This window comes from Mus pahari, chromosome 2 (assembly GCF_900095145.1).
Source record: "Mus pahari chromosome 2, PAHARI_EIJ_v1.1, whole genome shotgun sequence".
Classification (NCBI taxonomy): domain Eukaryota; kingdom Metazoa; phylum Chordata; class Mammalia; order Rodentia; family Muridae; genus Mus; species Mus pahari.
This window is the reverse complement of record NC_034591.1, coordinates 134,913,471-134,937,198: the sequence shown is the minus strand read 5'-3', so window position 1 is coordinate 134,937,198 and position 23,728 is coordinate 134,913,471. Positions and strand designations below refer to the sequence as shown.

General features: G+C 45.1%; 1 protein-coding gene across 2 annotated transcripts in view; it reads left to right on the top strand.

The window, feature by feature from the left end:
- Adipor2 (adiponectin receptor 2) overlaps positions 1-23,728 on the top strand; it is a 67,400-nt gene that overhangs the window by 8,335 nt on the left and 35,337 nt on the right. Inside the window, exon 1 of one of the 2 annotated variants that reach the window (XM_021190928.2) lies at positions 19,085-19,334. The exons of the other annotated variant lie outside the window; for it this stretch is intronic. The gene's annotated coding sequence lies outside the window, so the exon portion shown is untranslated. Of the gene's footprint in view, positions 1-19,084; positions 19,335-23,728 lie in introns of those variants that run through there. 2 annotated transcript variants of the gene reach the window in all.

Sequence of the window (23,728 nt, the reverse complement as noted above, 5' to 3'; positions counted from 1 at the left end):
GGGGAGGGGGAAGGGGAGGGGGAAGAAAAGGCCTAGCCTAGCCTAGCTGGGCATGGTACCCCACATTTGTAATCTCAACAATCTGGAGGAAGAGCTACTTGGATCTCTATAAAGTCAAGGCCAGTGTATACTACAAAGGGAATTCTTGCCAGCCAGTGCTACATATGCGATACCTTGTCTCAAAATCAGGAGTTACCTAAGGCTGTAGAGACAGCTCGGTAGTTAGCAGCACTGGCTTCTCTCCCAGTAGACCTAGGTTTGGTTGCCAGTACTTAAGTAGTGGCCAACAACCATCTGTAATTCCAGTTTCAGAGGATCCAGCGCCCTCTATTGGCCTCCTCCAGATTCATACATACATGTAGTATATACAAACATACATTGAGTCAAACACTCATACATAAAATAAAATAAAACCAACAAAACAAGACAAAACAGGTTTAGCTAAAAAAAAAAAAAAAAAAAAAATCCAGTCTGTTTTGGTTCTTGCCTAAGGACACCTTTTACTTCGCTTGTATTTTATCTGACTGGCAAGCAGGGGTCTAACTTGGAAAAGATGAATGGCGAGAGGCCGGCTACTGTAAGATCAGGCTACCGCTAGGCGCCTTCCTGTGTTCGTATATGTTATTTTTTTATTCCTTTCAGATAAACCGTAATGGGTTGTGTGTCACAAGCTGCTGCTGAGATACAACCTCCCATAAACCATAGACCTTCCCTGGGTCTTGTTCCTTGTGGTGAGAATCACAAGCTCTCCCTGGTTGCGCGCGCGCGCACACACACACACACACACACACACACACACACCTTTATAGGTAGTCAAGATTACAGGTCCAAGGAAAGCAAGCTGTCTATTTGACCTGTTGAAGCTGTAGTCAGTTCTTAGAGCATTGCAGTTTGCAGTTTTAGAATAGCCTCTACCTAACCGGTGAGGCAAGAAATTAAAATCCCCAAACCCCACACTCACTGAGGTAGGGATTTTGCCATTAGTTTCATGCCAGTGTAGCCTATAGTTTGAGACCCCCCCAAAAAAAAACCTGAAAAAAGGGGGTGGGGTGTAGTTTCTTGTGGAGTGTTTGCCTAGCCTTGGGTTCAGCACCCAGTATTACATAAATACTGGGGTATAGTAACACTTAACATCCCAGCACTTGGGAGGCAGAAGCAGTAGGACTCAATTGCACAGTGAGTTCTGGGGTGGAGGTGGGGTGGGTAAGAGCGGAGGGTGGAACTTGGGCTTTTCAGGTTCCCTGGACTCCTTACTTTGGGACAGGAAGTCTTCACCACGGAAGAGCTATGTCAACCCTTCCTCTTCTGTGGGCTTGATTGTAACAGAGGCCATTTCTGTCTCACTGTACGCAGTTGAATATTGAATGTTGAGTGTCCTCCCAGAGGCCTGTATTTAGTTGAGACTTTGCCCCTAGAGAGTGGTTCTATTGGGAATACTGGGACCTTTAGGAGGTGGGGACGAGTGGGAAGGTCACTGGGAGTGTACTCAAAGAGGATATTATAGGATTCCAGCTTTTCTTTTCTTTCTTTCTTTCTTTCTTTTTTTTTTTTTTTCTGAGACAGGGTTTCTCTTTATAGCCCTGGCTGTCCTGGAACTCACTCTGTAGACCAGACTGGCCTTGAACTCAGAAATCTGCCTGTCTCTGCCTCCGGAGTGCTGGGATTAAAGGCGTGCATGCACCGCCACCACCGCCCAGTGGATTCCAGCTTTTCTATTCACTGAGTTCTTGAAGCACTTTTATTGCCCTCCCCCCTCCCCTCTTTGAGACAGGGTCTTACTGCCTGTCCCTGGCTGGCCTGGGATTTGCTGTTGACCTTAAACTTACACAAGTCCTTCTTCCTTTGCTTCTGAGTACTGAGATTAAAGTCATCCACTACAATGCTCAGCTAACCGCCCCCCCACCCCGAATCTTTTCGAGTTTGGGTAATTTATTCGAATGATTCAGAAATCTTGGGGTCAGAGTCCCTGTCGATGTGTTTTTTAAAATGGCAGAGGTATAATCTGGCGGACGGGATCATCTCGGTGGGCCCATGCTGATCATTTTGTCAGTCATGGTGGCATGGCACAGCCTAGTCTACAAAGCAAGGACTAGTTAGTGAGATCGTCTCAAAAGAAAAAAATAAATTAAAAAACTCAGTTGGATCCACACAAGCGATGATCATCTTTGGGCCATCCTGGAAAAGTTGAACGGAGACGAGGGTCAAGGAGCCCACACCTGGACAAAGGCTGCTTAGTTATGCACAACCCTTGCCTTCTTGTGAGCGTCCTCTCTTTACACCCAGAGCGCAAGTCGGTGCCTAAAGATGGTCTTGATGGTCTGTCCACTGGACCCTTTATTTAGTCCCTTTCCCAGTGTGGCCACACTGAATAAATCTCCTGTTTTTTTCAAAGGATTATTTTTATTTTCTGTGTATGAATTGTTTGCCTGCACATATGGATGTGCCCCACATGCATGTCAATGCCTTCAGAGGCTGGAGTTACAGTTCTGAGCATCTCTCTAGCTCCCTCCGTTTGCTCTTTTTCCTTCCTGGAGCTCACAGAGATCCATCCTCCTGTCTCCACCTCCTGAGTGCTGGGATTAACTCTTCTTGCTTTTTGAGGCAGGGTCTCACGTAGTCCCAACGTTCTCGTTCTCAAACTCCCTATGTTGCCAAAGATGACCTTGAGCTTCAGATGGCCTGTCTCTTCCTCTCGGGTGCTGGGATCACAGGCGTGTGTGCCACCAAGCCAAGCTGTCTGTGTTGATCAAGTTTCTTTGTAGCTTTAGCACTGGGAAATGTGAGCCCTTTACCTGTCCCACTTTCTCAAGACTGTTTTGGCCAGTCCCTATCCACTCTCATTGGACTTTTAGTATCAGTTTGTTTAATTTACGCCAGCAAAGGCACGTGTGCAGGTAGGTGCACCTGCCTGCATCTGCGCCTGCGCCTGCTCCTGCACCTTCCTGTGCCTGAGCCTGCGCCGATGCCCGCGAATGTGAAGCATCCTTCTCTGTCACTTTCCATCTTAACTCCTTGAGAAGGGCTGTCACCGAAACTGCAGCAAGCCTTACCCATCCTCCTGTTTCCCCTCCACATCACTGGTGTTTCAGGTGTACCCGAAAACCATGTAGATTTTCTTCATGGGTGCTGGGGACTTGAACTCAGGTTCTGATGCGTGTGCAGCAAGTGTTCCTACCTGCTAAGCTGTGTTGTCAGCCCAAGTCTTTACTGTCCTGAACTCACCAGGAAGCCAAGGATGATCTTGAGTTTCTGTTCCTTCTGCTTCTACCTCTTGAACGCTAGGGTTCCAGGTACGTGCTACTCTGCTTGCCTTATGTGGTGCTGGAAATGGAACCGGGTCTTTGTCTAAGGGTCTCTGTGTAAACACTCTCCTGACTGGATTATATCGCTAGTCTGTAAATCTTTAATTTATACTGAAATACCCACTGAAATATCAATCCTCTGCAAGGCCCGTGCCTTGTCTGACGTGGTGATGTTATAGCATCAACACCAGCTCATGCCTGACCTAGAGCAAGCACGCTCAACTTAAAGAACAGCAATAAAATGTGCTCAGGCGAGAAAGAAGATCACTATTGTCAGGATCCATAGAGCCCACTTTCTGATCAATCCGCTCCAATTCATTCATCATTTTTCTACCTCCTCCCTTTCCCTCTCCCTCTCCCTTTCTCTTGGGGTAGGCCAGCCTGGACCTCATTAGGAAGCCTAGGGTGGCCTCAGACTCCTGGTGTGGGCCACCAGGCAGGGTTTCCGAGGGATGAACAATAGAGAATGAATAAGGAGAAATGAATAGTGTGTCCTGGGAATTAAATCGGAATTCAGTCTGTGATGCCTGTTGACAATAAATGAAAAACAGGAATTGAAGCTTTAAACTGTACTTTAATCAGAGAGCTGGCAATCTGGGAGGGAAATCTGCCTTCCCCAAAGCATCTCCTGGTATCGTATTTTACATGGAATCAGAATGAGGGCAATAAATCAGTCCAAAGGTCAGCCTCCTCTCTCTGGCCAGGCAGTTGGCCTTGCCTCTGAGATTCCACTTTTCTTTCCTAATCATGTTTGGTTGCAGAGGGTTCACGCACACTAAAGCCACCCAGTTTTGCATTCTATCTAGATGGCACCTCATTTGAAGGTAAACCTGGAACAAACAAACCATTAGCAGAGGGCACATGTTGGGTTTCTACCAATGTGCATGTTTAGAATATTGCCTACAAAATGAAACATGAATGTGCTTTTACAATACAGAACATAAAGTGCTCAATTTCGCCTCTGGAAGATAACACTTGGTACATGTCGAAATCAAAACAAAGTTTTGGAATGACATAGTAGGCACAGGTCCTCTGCAAGAGCAACAAGTGCTCTTGACCACTGAGCCAGCTCTCCAGCCACACTAATTTTTTTTTGGTTTTTTGTTTTTCCGAGACAGGGTTTCTCTGTATAGCCCTGGCTGTCCTGGAACTCACTTTGTAGACCAGGCTGGCCTCGAACTCAGAAATCCGCCTGCCTCTGCCTCCTGAGTGCTGGGATTAAAGGCGTGCGCCACCACGCCCAGCTACTAAATTTTAACCTATGTTAAATTCAAAAACTCTTTGGAAGCTCTCAAGGTCTAAATTCCCTTAACCTGAACTCCAAGGTCCTCCACAATCTGTACCTAATATGACATTCCCAGCATCCACATAATAGCTTACAAGCATCTGTAACCCCAGTGACAGACGACTCAACAGGCACACATGCTGCACATATGTGCCTGCAAACAAAATATTTATACACACAAAGTAAGTAAATAGATTTAAAAAAAAAGTTCGTATTGGCAGTAGTACATAGAACACATTTGAATGGTGGAGAGACTGATGGCAGACAGACCAACCAGGAACTTAAACTGCAGTCATTCAGAAAGTTGGTAAGGGATGATGGTCTCAGAGCTGTTGAAATGCCCAACGTATAATCATAGACGAAACTGGGGCTGAGAGATGATGCACAGACAAGCGTCTGACACATCTTCCAGAGCGGAGCTGTTTCCCAGTGGAGCAGCATTGCAAATGCCTAGAGACTTGCTGATGCCCCTGACTAAGTCACATGTTTCGTATAAAGTGTCTGCTAATTAGCCTGTACAGTCAGCAGCTGCCTTTGATCTGAACCCGGATGTGATGGCTAATCTTGGTTGTCAACTTGACTGCATCTGGACTCAACGAAAACCCAAGCTGCTGGGAACTCGTGTGAGGGAGTTTTTCCTGATCACATTATTGGAAGCAGGTAGAGCGTTTTGCTCTAGAAGGTAGCGCCAGATAAAATGGCATGGACGAAGGGAACTTTGCCTGCTACCCTCGCTCCTGATGGCAAGTCCATCTGTTCCTCTGCTCCTGCCCTCTTTCACCGACATTAGTGACTGCTTCTTTGGGATTCCAACACAGACTGACTGACCACCGCTCTCCAGGAGTCCTCCAGTCCTCCAGCACCAGACTGGGACTGCAGAGACAGCCAGACTCATAGACCGAACAACTACTGCATTCTTGGCCTTTCTAGTGTGAGACGGCCATTACTGGACTACTGGGACAGTATCCTGTAAGCCAATCCCATATATAATGGATATATGTAATATAAATGGATACATTAAAATGCATATATAAAAAAACATATAAATGGATATATAAATGGATACACTGGACTTGAAAGCTTATCAGGGAAGTTTAGAAAATGATAAGAAAGCAGGGCTATAGAGATGGCAGGACAGTTAGCAGCATGAATTGCTCTTGCAGAGGACCTGAGTTTGGTCCCTAACTCCAGCTTCAAGAGGACCTAATGACTCCAGATTCTGAGAGCACCTGCACTTGCGTGTGTATACCCCACACTGACATCACACACAGCTAAAATTGTTTTTTAAAACTAAATAAATGGATAAACCCAGGAAGTCAGTGCAAAGCCGGTCACTCACTCTAAGAGGGGAAAGAGTAGTTCTTAACGCCAGTCAAGGTTAACGGAAACGTTTTTTTGTTTTTTGTTTTTTGTTTTTTTTTTGTTTTTTTTTGCTTCTTTTGTGAGCAGGATCTTCAAAAAATAATTGGTCTGGACATTTAATCCAAGTTTCTTTCTTTTTTTTTAGTTAAAGAAAGCGATTTTATTATTTTTAATTATGTGTCTCTGTGTGGGTTTGTGCATGTGAATGCAGAGCCTACAAAGGTCAGAAGCCACCATATCACCCGGTGTTGGACTTACAGGTGGCTGTGCGCTGACTGACTTGGGTCATGGGAACCAAATTCTGATCCTCTGCAGGAGCATGGCTGTTCTTAACTGCTGAGTCATCTCTCCAGATCCACTAAGTGTGTTAACAATGTAATCACCAGTTCTTGTTTAGTTCTGTGTTGATATAGCAAAACACCCTCATGGTCTGGTCTGTGTGACTTTCACATTATTCTATATGCTCTAAGGTTGTTTTCATAGATAGCCTGTGTGTTGGGCCTCCTTTCTCAAGTTGTGATTTTATTTCTTTTCTTTTCTTGTTTGCTTGCTTTCTTGCTTCTTTCTGTGGTGGGGATTGAACTCAGAGCCTTGCACATACTCGGCGAGCATAGAACCAGCTGCTGCTGCTGCTGCTGCGGCTTCCTCCTCCTCTTCTGTGCTGTGTTGTGTTGTTTGAGACAGGGTTTCTCTGGGTAGCCCTGGCCAGCCTGGGACATGCTCTGTAGACTAGGCTGGCCTTGAACTCAAAGATCTGCCTGCCTCTGCCTCCCGAGTGCTGGGATTAATGAGGTGTGCCACCATCACCCTGCTAGGCCTTTTTCTTCTTTAACACAGTTTTCAGAGAATAGACTTGGGTCTGTGTGTTTTGTGTGACTAGAGCTTCACCTGCTGAGCCATTCCCCTGGCCCATTTTTTGAAACTTTTGACTGAATTCCTAAAAACTAGTTTTTTTTCTTTCATTTATTCCACCAAACACTAAAATAATCTGAGAGACATTTTATTCTGGCTTGGTTGGATTCTGTTTTTATTTCAGACAGAATTTGGTTCTGGGGTCCTGGCTGACCTCAAGTTCCTAGTCCTGGGGCTGGGGATGTAGTTCAGTTAGGAGAGTGCTTGCCTCAAACGCACCAGGCTTTGGGTTGGACACTCAGTGGTTGGTTGCTTCCATGACAGGCTTGTCACTATTGCTGGACCTCACTCTGCCTGGCCAGTTGATATTGGAGTAGATGGGGCCACAGCTGAGTTGCTGACAACTGTCTCTCAGTACAGCATCTTCTAGAACTATGAAGACAGCCAACAGGGAAGAAGATAGTAGAAGACTGATTTCTCTGTTCAGACAAGGCATGTGTTACCTTCAGCAACAGGGATTTATCATCTAGTCCTGGTAGACAACCGACAGATGTGGCAGTTATCTGTATCATTTTAGGAGGCCTCAGGGACCTCCCGGACCACCCGTGGGCGTTTCGTTTCGTTTTGTTTTGAGACAAGGTCTGTTCTAGTTCTGTGGATTACTTTCAACTTGACTCAATCCAAAGTCTTCTGAAAGAACAATCTCAGTGAACTGCCTACATCACACTGGCCTGTGGACATGTCTGTGTAGATGGTCCTGAGCTGTAAAAGAGTGGCACATGTCTTTAATCCCAGCACTTGGGAGGCAGAGGCAGGCGGATCTCTAAGTTCGAGGCCAGCCTGGTCTACAGAGTGAGTTCCAGTACAGCCAGGGCTACACAGAGAAACCCTGCCTCAAGAACAACAAAGAGAAAGCACCGGTTTGTGGCAGTGCTGCCATGGTTTTTGCTTCAGGTTCATGTTTGAGTTCTTCCTCTGAATTTCCTGGAAGTGGAAGCCAAATAAACCCTTGTTGCTTTTATTTCCTCCTCTAAGTCACTTTTGGTCAGAGTGTTTATCACAGTGACAGAAAGAAAATAGAACACAGGTTTCTTATGTAGTCCAACAATCCTGCCCCTGCCTTCTGGATTAGTCAATTAGTGCTAACCAGCCCGGTGGAAACCACTTTATTTTTGAAACAGGATCTCACTACGTAGTCCTGGGCTGGCCCAGAATTTGCTGCATCGACTAGAATGACCTGCCCTTCACAGAGTTCTGCCTGCTTCTGCCTCAGAGTGCATCACGGTGTCCGGTTCTGAAATTGACATTTTCAAAAACTTTTATTTGCATTGGTTTTATGCTGAGTTTACCCTTGTGCTCTGAATTTTAGTTTCGTCAGTTTCTTCTGGGATATCTTTTTCTTCTGAAGTTTTCACATCTGGTTTTGGAATAATAGACGGCTCTTTTTAGTTAGGATATCTCAGTGTGTCAAGGGAGCTCAGGTATTGGTCGATTGGAACATGAGTTCTTTTTTTTTTTTTTTTTTTTTTTAAAGATTTATTTATTTATTATATGTAAGTACACTGTAGCTATCTTCAGACACTCCAGAAGAGGGCATCAGATCTTGTTACGGATGGTTGTGAGCCACCATGTGGTTGCTGGGATTTGAACTCCAGACCTTCGGAAGAGCAGTCGGGTGCTCTTTACCCACTGAGCCATCTCACCAGCCCGGAACATGAGTTCTATTAAGTGTGTTGAATGCCAAGTTTTATCATTTGGCTTCCAACTCCATCAGCATCTTGCCAAAATGATATACACTGCTTCCTTACAGTGATATCTTTCAGATACACAGCTTTTCAGATAATGTGTACCCTCAAGGTTTGGGCAGCTTCATTGATATTCTTAAAGTGAGCACAGATAGCTGAACTTCTTGTAGTGTGAACTGTTCTTACAGGTCAACCTCAAACTGCTGACAATCAGAGGGAATCAATATTCTCTTCGTTTATTTGTTTTTTTTTTTTCTGTTGTTTTGAGACAAGGTTTCTCTGTTTAGCCCTGGCTGTCCTAGAACTCACTCTGTAGACCAGGCTGGCCTCGAACTCAGAGATCTGCCTCCCTTTGCCTCCAAAGTGTTGGGATCAAAGGCAAGCCTCTATAGACCCGGTGGGAATCAACATTCTTTTTCTTTCTTTTAAACTTCTTCTTCTCTCATATATTACACCCCAACCACTGTTTCTCCTCTCTCCTGTCCTCCCAGTCTCTCCCCCTAACTCCCCTCTCCCCCAGATCCATTCCACCTCTGAAAAGAGCAGGCTTCCGGGGATATCAGCCAAACATGGCACATCAAGTTACAAGACTAGGCACATCCTCTCATATTAAGATTGGACAAGGCAATCCAGGAGGAGGGAAAGGGTCCCAAAAGCAGGCAAAAGAGTCAGAGACAGCCCCGCTCCCACTGTAAGGAGTCCCATAAGAACACCCAGCTACACAACCATAATATATAAGCAGAGGACCTAGGTCAGACCCATACGGGCTCTCTGACTCAGTCTCTGCGAGCCCCTAGGCACCCTGGTCTGTGGGCTGTGTTCTCGTGGTATCCTCTACCCCTCTGGCTTCTACAGTCCCTCCTCTCCATCTTTTGCAGGCTTCCCCAAGCTCTGCGTGATGTTTGGCCGTGGGTCTCTGCATCTGCCCCTGTCAGTTGCTGGAGGAAGCCTTTCTCGATGATGGTTGCGCTAGGCTCTCTCCTATGAGGATAGCAGAGTATCATTAGGAACTATTTCATTGACTTTCCCCCTGCCCCGGGCTTGTGTCTGGTTCTATCCTAGGTCACTGGGCTATCCAGACACTGGCTCCTGGTCCTCCAGGCAGTGTCAGAGGTGGGCTCCGTCTGGTGGCATGGGTCTCAACTTGGGCCAGTCATCGGGAGGCCACTTCCATAGGTTCTGTGCCACCTTTACCCTAGCACATGTCGCAGCCAGGACACATGGTAGGTCAAAGGTTTTGTGGCCGGACTGATGTCCCAATCCCTTCACTGGAAGCCTTGCCTGATTACAAAGGAGTCTGGTTGGGGCTCTGGATCCCCCACTTCTAGGAATCTTTGCTTTATTCCTCGTAGACTCCTGGGAGTTTGCATTGCACTAGGTTTCAACTTCACCCCTAAAATGCTGCCCAATTCCCAGTACTCTCTCCCTCCATCCCCCCAACCCTACCCCCTGCTACCCGATCTCTCCTGCCCCCATCCTCACTTACCCCTAGTTCATCCTCAATGTCTTTTCTATTTCCCCTACCCGGTGAGATTCATGACTCCCTCCTTAACCTTCTTTGTTACTTAGCGTCTCTGGGTCTGTTTGTATCCTTATATATAAGGTAATATCCACTTATGAGTGAGTACATATCGTGTTTATCTTTCTGTGTCTGGGTTACCTTATTCAGGATGATTTTCTTCTAGTTCCACCAATCTGCCTGCAAATGTCATGATATTATTTTTTTAAACAACCGAGGAATGCTGTGTAAATGCACTATATATATATATATATATATAAAATCAGTTCTTCAGTTGAGGAATATCTAGATTGTTTCTAGTTTCTGGCAATTATGAATAAAGCTGTTATGAACATAGCTGAACAAATGTCCTTGTGGTAAGATGGATCGTCCTTTGGGTATATGCCCAGGAATGGTATAGCTAGGTTTTGAAGTTGATCAGGGAAGCAACATTCTTAATAAGCACTCCAGATGTTGATTTTTGTATATAAATGACTGAGAATCTCACCTGGTTGTGGTGCTGTATGCTTGTAATCCCAGTAGTTGGAAGCCAGAAGTGTGGGGATCATTGTAAACTTGAGGCTACCTGACCTACATAGTGAATTCCAGGCAAGCTAGGGCTACACTGGGAGAGCCTATCTCAAAAATAACCATCTAATTAATAAACAATCCCAATCCCCTATCTGTTTTCTTTATTTGATTGGGTAGAAGAAAGAATTAAAAAACATCCCAGGGATGGAGAGGTGGCTCATATACTGTTCTTCCAGAGTACCTGAGTCCAGTTCCCAGCACCCACAGGTCAGGCAGTTCATACTCATCTGTAACTCCAGCTCCAGGGAGATCTGATGCTTCCGGCTTCCAAGGGCACCCAGTGCTAGAGTATACATTGTCCCTGAAAAAGAACAGCTCTTGAAAGCTTTTTGACGTGGCCACCTGTGCTACAGTACCATAGCCCACTCTATCCTTCTATTACTGGACCGATTTGTTCGTAAAAAGGTAAAGACTTCTTGAACAGACATATTCCAAGTACTGAGACTGTAAAAATAGAAGAGCATCCTCGATTTTGAGTCTAGTGGCCCTCGCCAGACTTCCAGGAGAGTCCATGGATTTGGTCAAGATCATAGTGTGTCAAATTTGAGCTGAGATTATAGGCACAGCACCACCTTTGGCTCTTTTGCTAGCTATGTGATTTTGGGGAAATGACTTGTTTGTGCTTCAGTTTCCTTATTTGTAAAATGGGGATTTAAAAAAAAAAACATAATTTAAGAGGCATTGTGGCATAAACCTGTAATCTTAACACTTGAGAAACAGAGACAGGAGGATTACTATGAATTTGAGCTGAACTCTAATGTGAGTGCTGGCCCAGTCAAGATAACGGGATGGTATCTAAGACAAACAAACAAACAATGAAAGCAACAATAATCAGTTATTTGCCTCTTGGAGCAGGTAGAGGTGGGGGTAATGTTAGTCCTCTACCTACTGTGTGTGGCAGCCTGCAGGAGCCAGCCAGAACCACAAGGTAATTATCACCAAAATAACAACTTGAAGGTCACTCTCTGTGTGCCAGGGCCGCTCGGTCATCAGGCAGGCGAGTGTGCAGACAGGAAAGGCGGTGGGGAGCAGGAGGGTGGAAGGAAGTGTGGCAACCCCATGAAGACAGAGGTTATGGGCACTGTGCCCGCCAGCTGGGGAAAGCTCTGACTCATGAGAGGGCCTGGTGTCTCTGTGTGTCTATCGGGTGGGGAAGGGTGGGGTCACTGTGGGACTTGGCATTTGTTCCTGCACAAACGTCTCCGGCAGGACTGGGTTTGTGGGACTGTAAATATAGATATGTTAACCCCCCCCCCCCAAAGTGTGACTTGGAGCTTGAACCCAGGACTAAATCCATCTAGGCAAGAGCTCTACCATGGTGATCCAGCCCCAGCCCCACATCTTGAGATCATCTCCCTGAAGTTACAAAGTTTAAGCCATGATGGACACAAACTAGAAAAAGGACCAAATCCTGGGCCAGGTTTGCAAGACTGACCAAAGCTGCAGCCAGAAGGCTGGGCAGCAGCTGGAGATACCTCATGCCTCTCGTCTGCTCTCTTACACTGTGTTCCCCTCCCCCTGGCTTCTTTCTGTTCCCCATTTATTCGAGGTCTGTTTGTGGTAAGCGGGCACAGCTACACCTGGCGAGTACCACGCGAGCCTTAGGAATTAGTTTTGCTGTGCTGATGCCGGGACCTATGGCCTTGGGGAGATGCCCACTAAGCCCCTCCCACACCCATGACATATGACCTGATTAAACAGAGTGCAAGAAGACGGGACGAGCTCTGATCAGCTTACTTTTTTTCTGTAGGAATTATGCTGTTTGCTTTTGCTTCTTATCTAAGTCAACAGAAAAGCAAAAGTAATCAGAGAGCCAGCGATGAGGACAGCCTCAGCCCCAGAGCCCTGCACCGGGTAGCCATGTAGTCTTTGAACTCGGTTCCAGATCAGTTCTGTTTTCTCTCAGCAAAGACCTGCCAGTTCTTGGTTTCTGCTTCTGCAAATCCACCCTTTACCAGATTGCACAGGTGCAGGAACAAGAACTTGGTAGTTTGATAAGAGAATTCTCATCCAATTATCCGACGGATCTGGGTTTTAGCGTAGTCGAGAGATGCTGAAACAGAAGGATTGTCATTTATGAGTTTGAGGCCAGTCTAGAGAACATAGCATGATTCTGATGCTTGATCCAGTGCACAAACAAACAACAAATCCACATCTGGTGCTGGAGAAATGGCTCAGTAGTTAAGGGCACGGACTGCTCTACCACAGGTCCTGAGTTCAATTCCCAGCAACCACACGGTGGCTCACACCATCTGTAATGGGACTGATGCCCTCTTCTGGTGTGTCAGAAAACAGTTACAGTGTTCTCATATACATAAATGAATAAATCTTAAAAAAAAATCTAAATCTGAAACCCCAAATAAACAAGCAATCCCTAATAATCCCTCTAAAAAACCAATACCGAACCTGTGCCCAAGTTCTGTTTTAGCTGTACATTACCTTTAAGCAACTTCTAGGTGGAGACCCCTCTTGATAAAGGTTTTACATTTTAGCCCAACAATAGCTAGGCACAGTGGCCAATGCCTGCAACACCGGCAATCTACTGGTGGAGGCAAGAGCAGTTTAGGGCAAACCTGCACCACATAATTGAGCTCAAGAGCAACATAGAGAACTCAGCACAGTAAGTACAGTGTTCTCTCACCCCTCCCCTGTTCCCCAGTATTTTATGTTGGTGGCATATTAAGTAGTAGTGGAACGCACATCTTGACTTTTCCAATACAATAATAATATTATTATAGTAACAACAACCACAATAACACTGATAGCCTTATTTTGAAAGGGTCTTACTCTACTCTGTAGCCCAGGCTGGCCTAGAATTTATGGTACTCCTACTGCCTCAGTTTCCCAAGTGCAGGGATAGTGATCAAAAAAATATCAGTGAGCTCCTGAAGCCAGGCTTGGGACAGAAGTCCCTGACTTACAGAGGGGTGTGCTTTATTGGATGCAAGGCATATACACCTCAATGAAGCCTTTCTATGACTGGGTTGTTTCATTTTGTTTTTTAGATTCTTTGAAAAACTACATTTATCTTTGTGTGTCTGTCTGTATGTATGTGTGTGAGTGTGCTTGTGTGGAGGTCAGAGGCCAACTTGCCAGTCTGTTTTTTCCTTCCATCCCATCCCATGAGTCCTGGGGATTGGATTCAGCTTGTCAGGCCAGTGGCAAATGCCTTTACCCACTAGCCCATCTCTCTAGTTCCGTTTTTGAGGGTTTTTTGTTTGTTTGTTTGTTTTGTTTTGTTTTTTTTTGTAACAGGGTCTCTCTTTGTTTGTAGTCTTGGCTGTTTTGGAACTCACTGAGAACTGCCTGCCTCTGCCTCCCGAGTGCTGGGAGTGTGCTACCACCATGCCTGGCTATTGAGATTTTTGAGACAGGTCTCAATGTGTATCCCAGGTAAGCCTTAAACTTGATATGTAGAGAGGCTGGCTTTGAATTCCAGAATTTCTACCTAAGCCCTTTCACTCTGAAATTACAGATGAATCTGATGACTAAAGCCTTTCCTTCCTCTTTGGTGACAGAAAGAGAGGCAGTTTATTAAGAAAAGTGTTTACAAGGTACTTCAAAGGGTGAGAGTGGGATAAGGGAACCAGGAGAACAGATGCTCAAAAGCCGATTTTAGCCGGCTGTGGTGATGTTTCTTTAATCCCAGCACTGGGAGGCAGAGATGAATGGATCCTTCGGAATTCAAGGCCAGCCTGGTATGCATAGTGAGTTCCAGGACAGCCAGGGAGAGACCCTTGTCTCAAAACAAAAGGTTGATTTTATAAACTGCAAAGGGTTAATGAAGTTTCTAGTACATACCCATGTATAGGTCATTAAGTGTTACTAAATGACGTTCATTTGGACTCTTTCAAAGGGAAAACCTGGAAACTATAGATACATGTTTCCTTCTCCTTCTCACACCCATTTTCCACCCCTTCCCACTGGCAAATGTCCTCATAAAGTTGTCTGGGTCCTTTTTGTCTAATACGTGTGTTTGGGCACAAAGCTCAGTGGCAGAACACACACGGGGCCCTAGGGTTGCCCAAGAACAACAATAAAAGCTGCGTGCACTCATAGACACGCTTGCTGTGTGAGGAGGTTGCACAGGCCACACGTTTAAGCGATGAGTCAGTCAGCGGCATTGCCAGCAATAATGTTCTGGCTTACGAGCCTTCCCCAGGGCTACACTAACTACCTGTGTTTGAGGAGCTGTTAATGCTATTTATATAATTATGAGTGTGTTTATACTGATCTTAATTCTTGGTTTTCAACATTGGGGCAACTTGGCACAAATGGGAATTTAGTATGTTATGACATTTCTACAAGTGTTTAAAGATGCACTGCTTGTAAACTTTCAAATCCAAAACCAACGTGCTTTTAAGCAGTGTAGATATTTGACTGATAACAGTGTGATTGCAAGCATCACGGAGTACACTTTTTGTGCGTGTGTCTGGACTTCTGTGTATGAGTGTATATACAGGGTAGGGTCTGGGATGTGTACCTCAGAGGCCAATACTGTGTGTCTTCTTCAATAGCTTTCTTAGTTTTGAGGCAAGGTCTCTCCCTGAATTTGAAACTCACTGGTTGGGCCAGCAAATCCCAGGGACTAATTTTGGTTTCCAACAGCAGAATATGTTTTCCTATTAAATATAGCAAATGTGGGGCTGGAGAGATGGCTCAGCAGTCAAGAGCACTTAGTGTTGCTCTTCCAGAGGACCTGGGTTCAATTCTCTGTACTCAGTGATGGATCCTCTTGTGCTGAGATTACAGGGATGTGCCTTGCTGGCGCTCTCTCTCTCTCTCTCTCTCTCTCTCTCTCTCTCTCTCTCTCTCTCTCTCTCAATGTATCTGTTTGAGGTCAGAACTTAGGTTCTCATGCTTGCACACCAAGCACTTAATGACTGAGTCATCTCTACAGTCCCAAGACATAATAAAATTCATCTAGAATACAGATTCAATAACAAGTTTTCAAAACAGTTAACACCATGGCAGTCCTAGTTAATTGTTAAATGGCAGACTTGACAATGTTATCTATGTATGAGACATAGTCACAGGGACTGATGTAGTTTTTCTTAACCTCTTAAAATTATTTATTATTTCGTGCACACCCATTTGCCAGGGTGCTTGTGTGGGTGGTGAAGGACAACTTTTGGAAGTCAGTACTTTCCTTCAGACATGTGGGTTGCAGGATTGAACCTGGGTGGACCTGCTCTTGTGAGCCATCTTGTGGTCCCTAGGATTTTTCTTTCAACTGTTGCTAGCTGTGTGTGTATAATGGCCCACATGTTATATTGTCTCGATTTTACACCCCCTTCCTCTCTTGACCTCTCTTAGCTTTCCTGCATCTCAGGACTCCTTAAACCTTTTGAACTCTGCTGGGACCTCTCAGCCCTTTACAGCTTTAACCATGGCTATCACAGGAAGTGGGAACACTTCCGATGCTGCCATTGAAACCTCCATACCTTGTGAATTCATGGTTATTCAATGAATTCTGACACGTGGAAAGATAGAAATGTGTTTGTCTATGTTTCTGACATAGCCCACTCAGGACATTATTATTGTTATTATTATTACTATTGAGGCATGGTCTTCCTATGTAACTCAGGCTGACCTTACCCTCCCTAGTCCTAGAAGTATAGGTATGTATTTCCATGCCCTGCTTGTGATTTTAGGCCACAGATACAGGTTTCTCAAGACAATACTAATTTTGGTTTCCAAGCAGAATAGCTTTTTCCATTAACTGTAGCAATGTGAGGCTGTAGAGATGGTTCAGTGGTCCAGAGGACCTGGGTTCAATTTTCAGCACCCTCATGAGGGATTCAGTCCTCTGTAGGGACTTGTATACACATGGTACACAGGCATACATGCAGGTACAACACCCACACACAAAAAATAAAAAAATCTGAAAAAAAAGCAATTGTTCTGAGCAGAAAACAACTTTTCTTCATAGGAGAAACACTGAAACCAACTTCAAACTGTTTACATTAACAATGGTATATAGAGTTTTCATTTTATTTTGAATTAGGAGTTACCCTACCATTTGCTTATGGCTTTAGAATTTTAGATTCATCTTCCATTTTCATTGGCTGTTGACTGGACTTTTACAAAGGTGGCTAAGTTCACTCTAGGAGCAAGTTCATTGTCATTATGTCAGCAACCTGTCAACATGTCATTGAAGTCTCAGCTGGATTATGAATATTACTCAATATAATGTCCTCCTGTCAACAAATTTCAGAGATGACTATATTAAACTGGCTATACCACAGGGCAGAGTTGGTCACAGTGACTGGTATGCGGTAGGGTAGAAGGAAATGTCTTTTGTTGCTGTAGGAGATGCAGAACTTCCCCTCTGTGAAAAACTGTAACACCTTAAGAATGGAGACACTGGGCATGTGTGCTGGCTGGTTCAGCATGGAAAGGTGAGGCTCTGACTGGTGCTCTGACATCAACTCTCAGACCCACAGAATGGAAAGAGAGAATAGATTCTACAAAGCTATCCTCTACCATGGCAGAGATGTAGGAGGAGGCTTGCCTAAGCATCCACAGGGCCCTAAATTCAGTCTCTAGTGCTGCAAAAACACTCACACAAGAAGAGAGATTTTGGTTCTGAAGATTCATAGCTGATATGGGGAGATACTGAACATTACTGAGTTCTCTGTCATGTGTGAATAGCCAATCAGGAGACAACCCATACAAATCAATAAGGGCATAGCCAGGGCAAGAGATCTGGAAAAAACAAATCTTTAGGTAAGGAAGCCAGTTTGGTAGTGGGACTCAGGAATGTCCCTTGAGGGTAGGGAGAGTGGCAAAGATCCTCATTAGCTGAGAAGGTGTGAGCATTTTGAGGAAATAAGGTGGTTTGTTTCATCATTATAGAAGCATCAGAAATTGCATGTAGTGATTGACAATGAGATCACTTCAAGAGGCCAAGCTGAGAGGTAGGAGGGGAAATGGCGTGTTTTCTTAAAAACCTGTTCCTGGAGTCAGAAGTGTTGATCAAAGAAGAGCCCTTAAAAGAAAGCTCTGCAGGAAAGATTTGAGAGGGGGGTTTGTTTTCTTTTGTTGAAGCAGGGTCTCATTTTAGCCCTGGTTGACCTGGAACTCATCTTGTGGCCCACGCTGGCCATGAACTCACTACAGCCATCCTATACCAGCTTCCAACGTGCTAGGAATTAAGGCGTGAGCCCCCATACCTGGTAAGATGTGCCATTTTTGAAGACATTTGGGAGGGGGGGTTGGTCTGTCTTCCTTAGGGGATACCCTATATTCAGCCTGAAAAAAAAAATCTTCTCATTTTTGCCCTATTTATTATGCCCCCACCCACCCACCCCCACTTAACTTGGTGATGGAATGGAGGCCTTTGGAGTGGATATAGCTTTACCACTGAGCTATATCTCCAGCTTTGGGCCAAATTTATAATTCCCAAATGCCTGCATTTGTTTTCTGATGTGAAAGGTACAATTGTCTTCCTCAGTCTTAGTATCCAAGCCTTTGTCTTCTCTCTCTCTTTCTTTCGTTTCTTTCTTTTTTTTTTTTTTCTGAGACATGGTTTTACATTCTGTATAGCCAAGGCTGGCCTGGCTCATGATGTATACCAGGCTGACCTGGTACACGCGAGATCCTCTTGTTTTAACCTCTCTATTGCTTTTCCTTGTTGAAGAGTTTTCCATGTTGGCTTCCCTCCAATCCCTCAACATCACATTTTAGCTTCTTGGCTATGAGACCTATTGTGGTCCAAAGGCAAGAACAATAAGCTTCCTCTAAGGTCTAATCCAACGCTCCTCGGTTTACTTTGATGTGTATTAAGTTTTGTACTAAAGGTGTGAAAGATACAATCCTCTTACAACTAAACACGAAGAAACCATTTTTTCCTCTGCACACCAGCTCCTATATTTCCTTGTTCTGGTTCCTATAAAGCAGGCTTCAATAGGAAAGCTCACTTGTAGCAAATCACTCCCTCTGGGTAAACAGACACAATGCTTAAGTCGTCTGCAATCGACCATTACATGAAGACCACTGAAAATAATTTTGAATATCTTCTAGAAGTGGTAGGGCATAAATCATCATACGTTAATACAGTAATAAAAACAAGCCCTACTGTTTGAGGAAGAGTTGACTAAACGCTTTCGGAATCCCGAAACCTTCATAAGACGACGCCTAGCATTATGTTGGCAGCTGACACAAACACACGCTCCATCCCCAGTCATTAAGCCGTGACGGCCCACTCCCTTCTCAGATCTCTCCAGAAATCGTCGGGGAAGCTGGGTGAGCGCGGCCGAGGCACTCTGCCCGCACTGTTTACATTGTGGACCCGGCCGAACTACAACTCCCAAGATGCATCACGTTCCTAAAGCCTCCGGAGGGGAGGCTTCCGGTTTAGGCCAGCGCGGCTGCGCACGGGGTGTGGTCTTACTGGCTCGGCCCGCCTCGTGCGATCCGCGTCAGGGCTACGCGCGGGCGCGGAGGCGGGGAGACGCGGTGGCGGCGGCGGTCGCGGCGGCGCGAGCACAGTCCCGACGCGGTACCGCGGTGGCGGCGGCGGCGGTGGCGGCTCCAGCGAGCGGCCCCCTCCCTCCGCGCCCCCCCTTCTCCCCTCCCCCGAGGCGCTGCTTCCCGAGGCGCCCGAGCCGCGCGGCGAGGCGGCGGCCAACTCGGGCGAGGGGCTGTGGCTCGAGCGCGGCTTCCCGGGCTCAGCAGATTGCCCGGGTCGGAAGGAGGTGAGGGCTGAGGGACAGGTGTCCCCGGCGCGGGCCGGGAGCGCGCGCCTGGCCGGCTCCGAGCGCGGCCGGAACTCTGACCTGCGGCCGCGCGCCTGGTGCGGGGCCCGAGCAGCGGCCGGGGGGGGGGAGGGGGGAGGCTGGGACCGCGCTCCGTGCAGCTGCGGTCGCGGACGCCCGCTGCCCTGTCCCCGCCGCGGGGGCAGAGAGTCCGAAGCCCCTCGCTCCGTCTCTATTCGATTTCGGGGCCAGTACCCCTCGCGATGGCCCGAGACTGGAATCCTCCCGCCCCGACTCTTAGTTGGTGTCTCCTGCCACTTCTAGGGATTTCTCTGGCAGGCTTGCTTCGGATGGCTTGTGCTCTGCGCGACTTTTCCAACCACTGGGATGGGAAGGTTGCCCTCACCTTTCCTTAGGTGGCGCTTCAAGCTGTCACTGCGGAATAGTTCTTGGGCCCAGTTCTGATCTGCCAGTGGTTAGCTTGTTAGGGAATTGCTAGTAACAGCTATAAAATAAGTTTTGATGGGTCCGAGGCAGCGTTGGACCAGACAGCTAATGCGTCTCTTCTTTTGGCTTTTTTTTTTTTTTTTTGACCTTGATTTAAACTTTTGCTTCTGGAGTTTGAAAACTTCACGAGAGCGTTGAGCAATGAATTTTTGATAGATTACATGATCCCCTGAGATTTGGTAGGTACAATGCTTCATTGGTGGTTTTAGTATTTTAGTGGGAATGATCTTTTAGTTGCATTTATGTTTTACTCTGGGTGTCTCATTTAAAAAAAAAAACTTTAAAAAGATTAAAATTATCCAGTTTATTATGGTGTGTTTCTGTGTGACTCCTGTGTTCATGGCACATGTGTGGAGGGTTAGAGAACAACTTGATAAGAGTTGATCATCATCTACATTTATGTGGTTCCGGGTATTGAACTCAGGCGGCAAGGTCTTAAAAATTTGCCTGGGAAGCATACTCTCTTAGCCATCTCAAGTGACTGCCTGTAATTCTTGTGTTACTGTGCTCATGTGTTTTCCCAAAGCAGAATACCTCTGCTCCCCAAGGAACAAGTTAAAAATACTGCAGTCTTTTATGAGTTTTAAAATTATTTGTTCATAAAATACTTCCCAACTAAATGTATTTGTTTTGTTTGTGGGTGTGGGTGTGCAGGTCTCTCACTCTGTAGCCCAAACATTTATTTGCCTCAAACTTAACAAGAATCCTGCTTCAGCCTTCTGTGTGTTGGTTAGATGAATCATCTACCATCTTGTGGAGACAGGAACAATGTAGTTCAGGAAGGCTTTAATTTTTAAATCTCACCTATGAGTCCGGAATCCTGGTATGGACAGATGCTCTAGTCAAAGCCAGTCCTACCTTAACACATGGTCTCACTGTGTAGCCCTGGCTGTCCTGGAACTCATTATGTAGACTAGGCTGGCCTTGAACTCAGAAACCCACCAGTTTCTGCCTCCCAGGATTGGGATTAAGAATGTGCACCACCAATACAACTCAAAAAATAAAGCTCAAAGCCTTAATTTTTAAAAGGGGGAATTATGTTTGTCAGTTCTAAAGTTTCAAGTGTCTTCTTACCACAGGCCACTCTAAGATCTTGTCACATATCCTGCTCATTTGTACACTACTTGTAGAATAGAATTCTTCATTCTTTGAAATTTGTCACAGTACGGATTGTGAACGAACTGAAAACTAAATTATTTTAGCAGCAGGGATTTCCACCTGTAGGCTTCAGCAGATTGATGGTAAATTATAAAATTTTTTTGAGAAATTCAAATTAAATATGAAAGCTACCTTCCCAGTCTGTCTGTAACTGGCTACCCACCAGTTTATGTTTCAGGCTTTGGGCTACTTAGCAGATTTTATCTTCTGTGGATGAGAGTAAGATTTCTGGAGCGTAAAGAACGTGTTTTTCCATCCTTGTGTTCATTGTCCAAACTTAAAAACAAATGAAAATTTTTTTCCCATGAGTAATATCATTATATAGTATACTCAGTATAAGTCATGTTTATAACAATAAAACAAAAATTTTATTTCCTTTATTCAGAGGTTGACAAACTTCACAGTCTACAGGTCAAGTCCTACCTGCTGCCTGTTGTAAATCAAGTTTAACTGGAATATAGTCAGATGCAGTTGTTTAGGTTATTATCTGTGATTTGCTATTGGGGTACAAAGTTGAGTTGTTTCATAGTTGTCTTAGAGACTCATGGAATGTAAAGCCTAAAAGTTTTTATTAGCTTTCAATAGAGAAAGAAAAAAGTCAGTATGTGGTGGGTGACTGACGCTGGCTGTGGTTGCACTTTCCTGTAACCCCAGTACTTGGGAGGCCAAGGCAGGCCTGTGAGTTTAAGACCAGCATGGGTTATAATTTGAGACCCTGTCTCAGAAGTGTGAGTGGGAAGTATATTCAGTGTACACACTTAAAATGAGTCAGGAAATATAAAAGAAAGTAAAAATTATTTGGAATTATATCACTTAGGTTATTTTGGTGATTATCCTTGTAGACTCTTGGTGATACTTTTTATGTAAGTGGCTCATATTGAAAGTTGATGTATGCTACTTAAAAGATGTGTGTGTGTGTGTGTGTGTGTGCGCGCGTGTGTGCGTGTGTGTGTGTGTGTGTGTGTGTGTGTGTGTGTGTACGAGTCTTTGAGTGTTTGTGCATGTGTGAGTGCAGGTGTCCATGGAGTCCAGAAGAGGGCATTAGATCCCCTAGAGCTGAATTTAGATCTGGGCTCCGGGAGCTGAACTTGGGTCTTTTAGCCATCTTTTTAGCCCTTTTCTGCTGGCTTTCAACTTTCCTGCGTCCCAGGGATTGAACGTGGTCAGAGCCTGTACTCTGAGCCCAGGTTTTTCACTAGCCCAGGTTTTTTTCCTTTTCTTTTTCCTTTTCCTTTTTAAATGAAGGCCATAGATATTGCTAGAAGTAACTTGTTGAACTGAATTACATAGTATAAGCATGAAGACCTGAGTTTGGATTCCCAGAACCCATGTAAAAGCCTGGCTATAAATGGACCTATAACTCTAATGTTGTAGAGGAATATTGCTGGGCCTGCTGGCAGCTAGCCTGGCTCCAGGTTTGTGAGCAACTGTGTTTCAGAGGAAGAAGGTGAGAAGTCATAGATCAGAATACCCAGCATACTCCATGTTGTGCCTGTGCCTCTATTCTTCCCTCCCCTTACAGATGGGGCATATGGGCACACAGGGTTATTCTTCATTTCTGATTCAGTCTATTTCCCTTTGGGCTTTCTTGGATGGTCTTTTTTTTTTTTTTTTTTAATTTGTTTATTTTCTGCCTTGTAGTTTTTCTGAAAGTTGTTACAGCGTTGGCTCTCTGTCTTTGGGCATGTTTGGCTTCCTGGCGATTTCGTGCAGCGCCTTCCTGAAACCGTAGTTCTTGGAAACCCACTTGAAACCCCTCACCCTTGATGCCATCACTCCAGTGGCTTCCCTGTCATCAGAACTCTCAGCCTTTCGCTGGGAATTCAGTCTTAGCACTTAGCTATCCACAGTTTTGCATGTTTTGATTTTATGTAGTCTTCTGTGGTCTTGTCTGAAACATCTAAGGCAAGCATTTGAAGATTCAGAAGTGTATCAAAATAATAGCATACATTATCACTTTGGGGTGAGTGTGTGGGGGTAGGGAGGGAGAGAGGGAGGTAAGTGTACACTGTAGTCACATTTTTAAACCTTGTTTTATGCTAGGCTAAGTCTTGAGCAAGTCTTTCAGACTTGGCTGGAAAGACATTGGGCAGTTACCTTTAAAAAGCTTTTTTTCTTTTTAAATAAGTTGTGTGGGGTATACATAATTGTTTAGGGAACATGCATGCTATGTTACACATTTGCTAAGCAGAAGACAATTTTGGGGTCGACTCTTCTATTTTTATGTGGGTTTCAGGGATCAGACTCAAGTCATCAGGCTTGGCTCAAGTGAGTGCCTTCACCGGCTGAGCTGGCTCTGAACTCACTTGGCTGGTCCTGCTGCCTTTTTCTTTTTCTTTTTTTTTAATGTAACATTGATTACTACTGATAGGACTGCCCCCCAACCACTCTTTTTTTTTTTTTTTTCCTTTTTCTGACACAAGAGTCTGACCATATAGCCCAAGCTGACCTTTGGACTCTTAATCATTTTCCCTGGCCCTTCTAAATGCTTTGATTATAGGTGTGTGGGGCTGTGTCCAGGAGACAGAATTCTTGTCTATAACATTGTTGGTCACAGTCATAAACAGTGACTGACTATTACTAGGTGATGAAATGTTTATGAAGCAAGCAGAGGTGTTTGTTACTTTGTGTTTGCAGAGGCCTTTTTGTCCTAAGACATAGAAGTTGGAAAGCTCATAAATTCCCACCTCTCTGGTGATGAGTTCCCTAGCTCTTTATCTTCCCTTTGA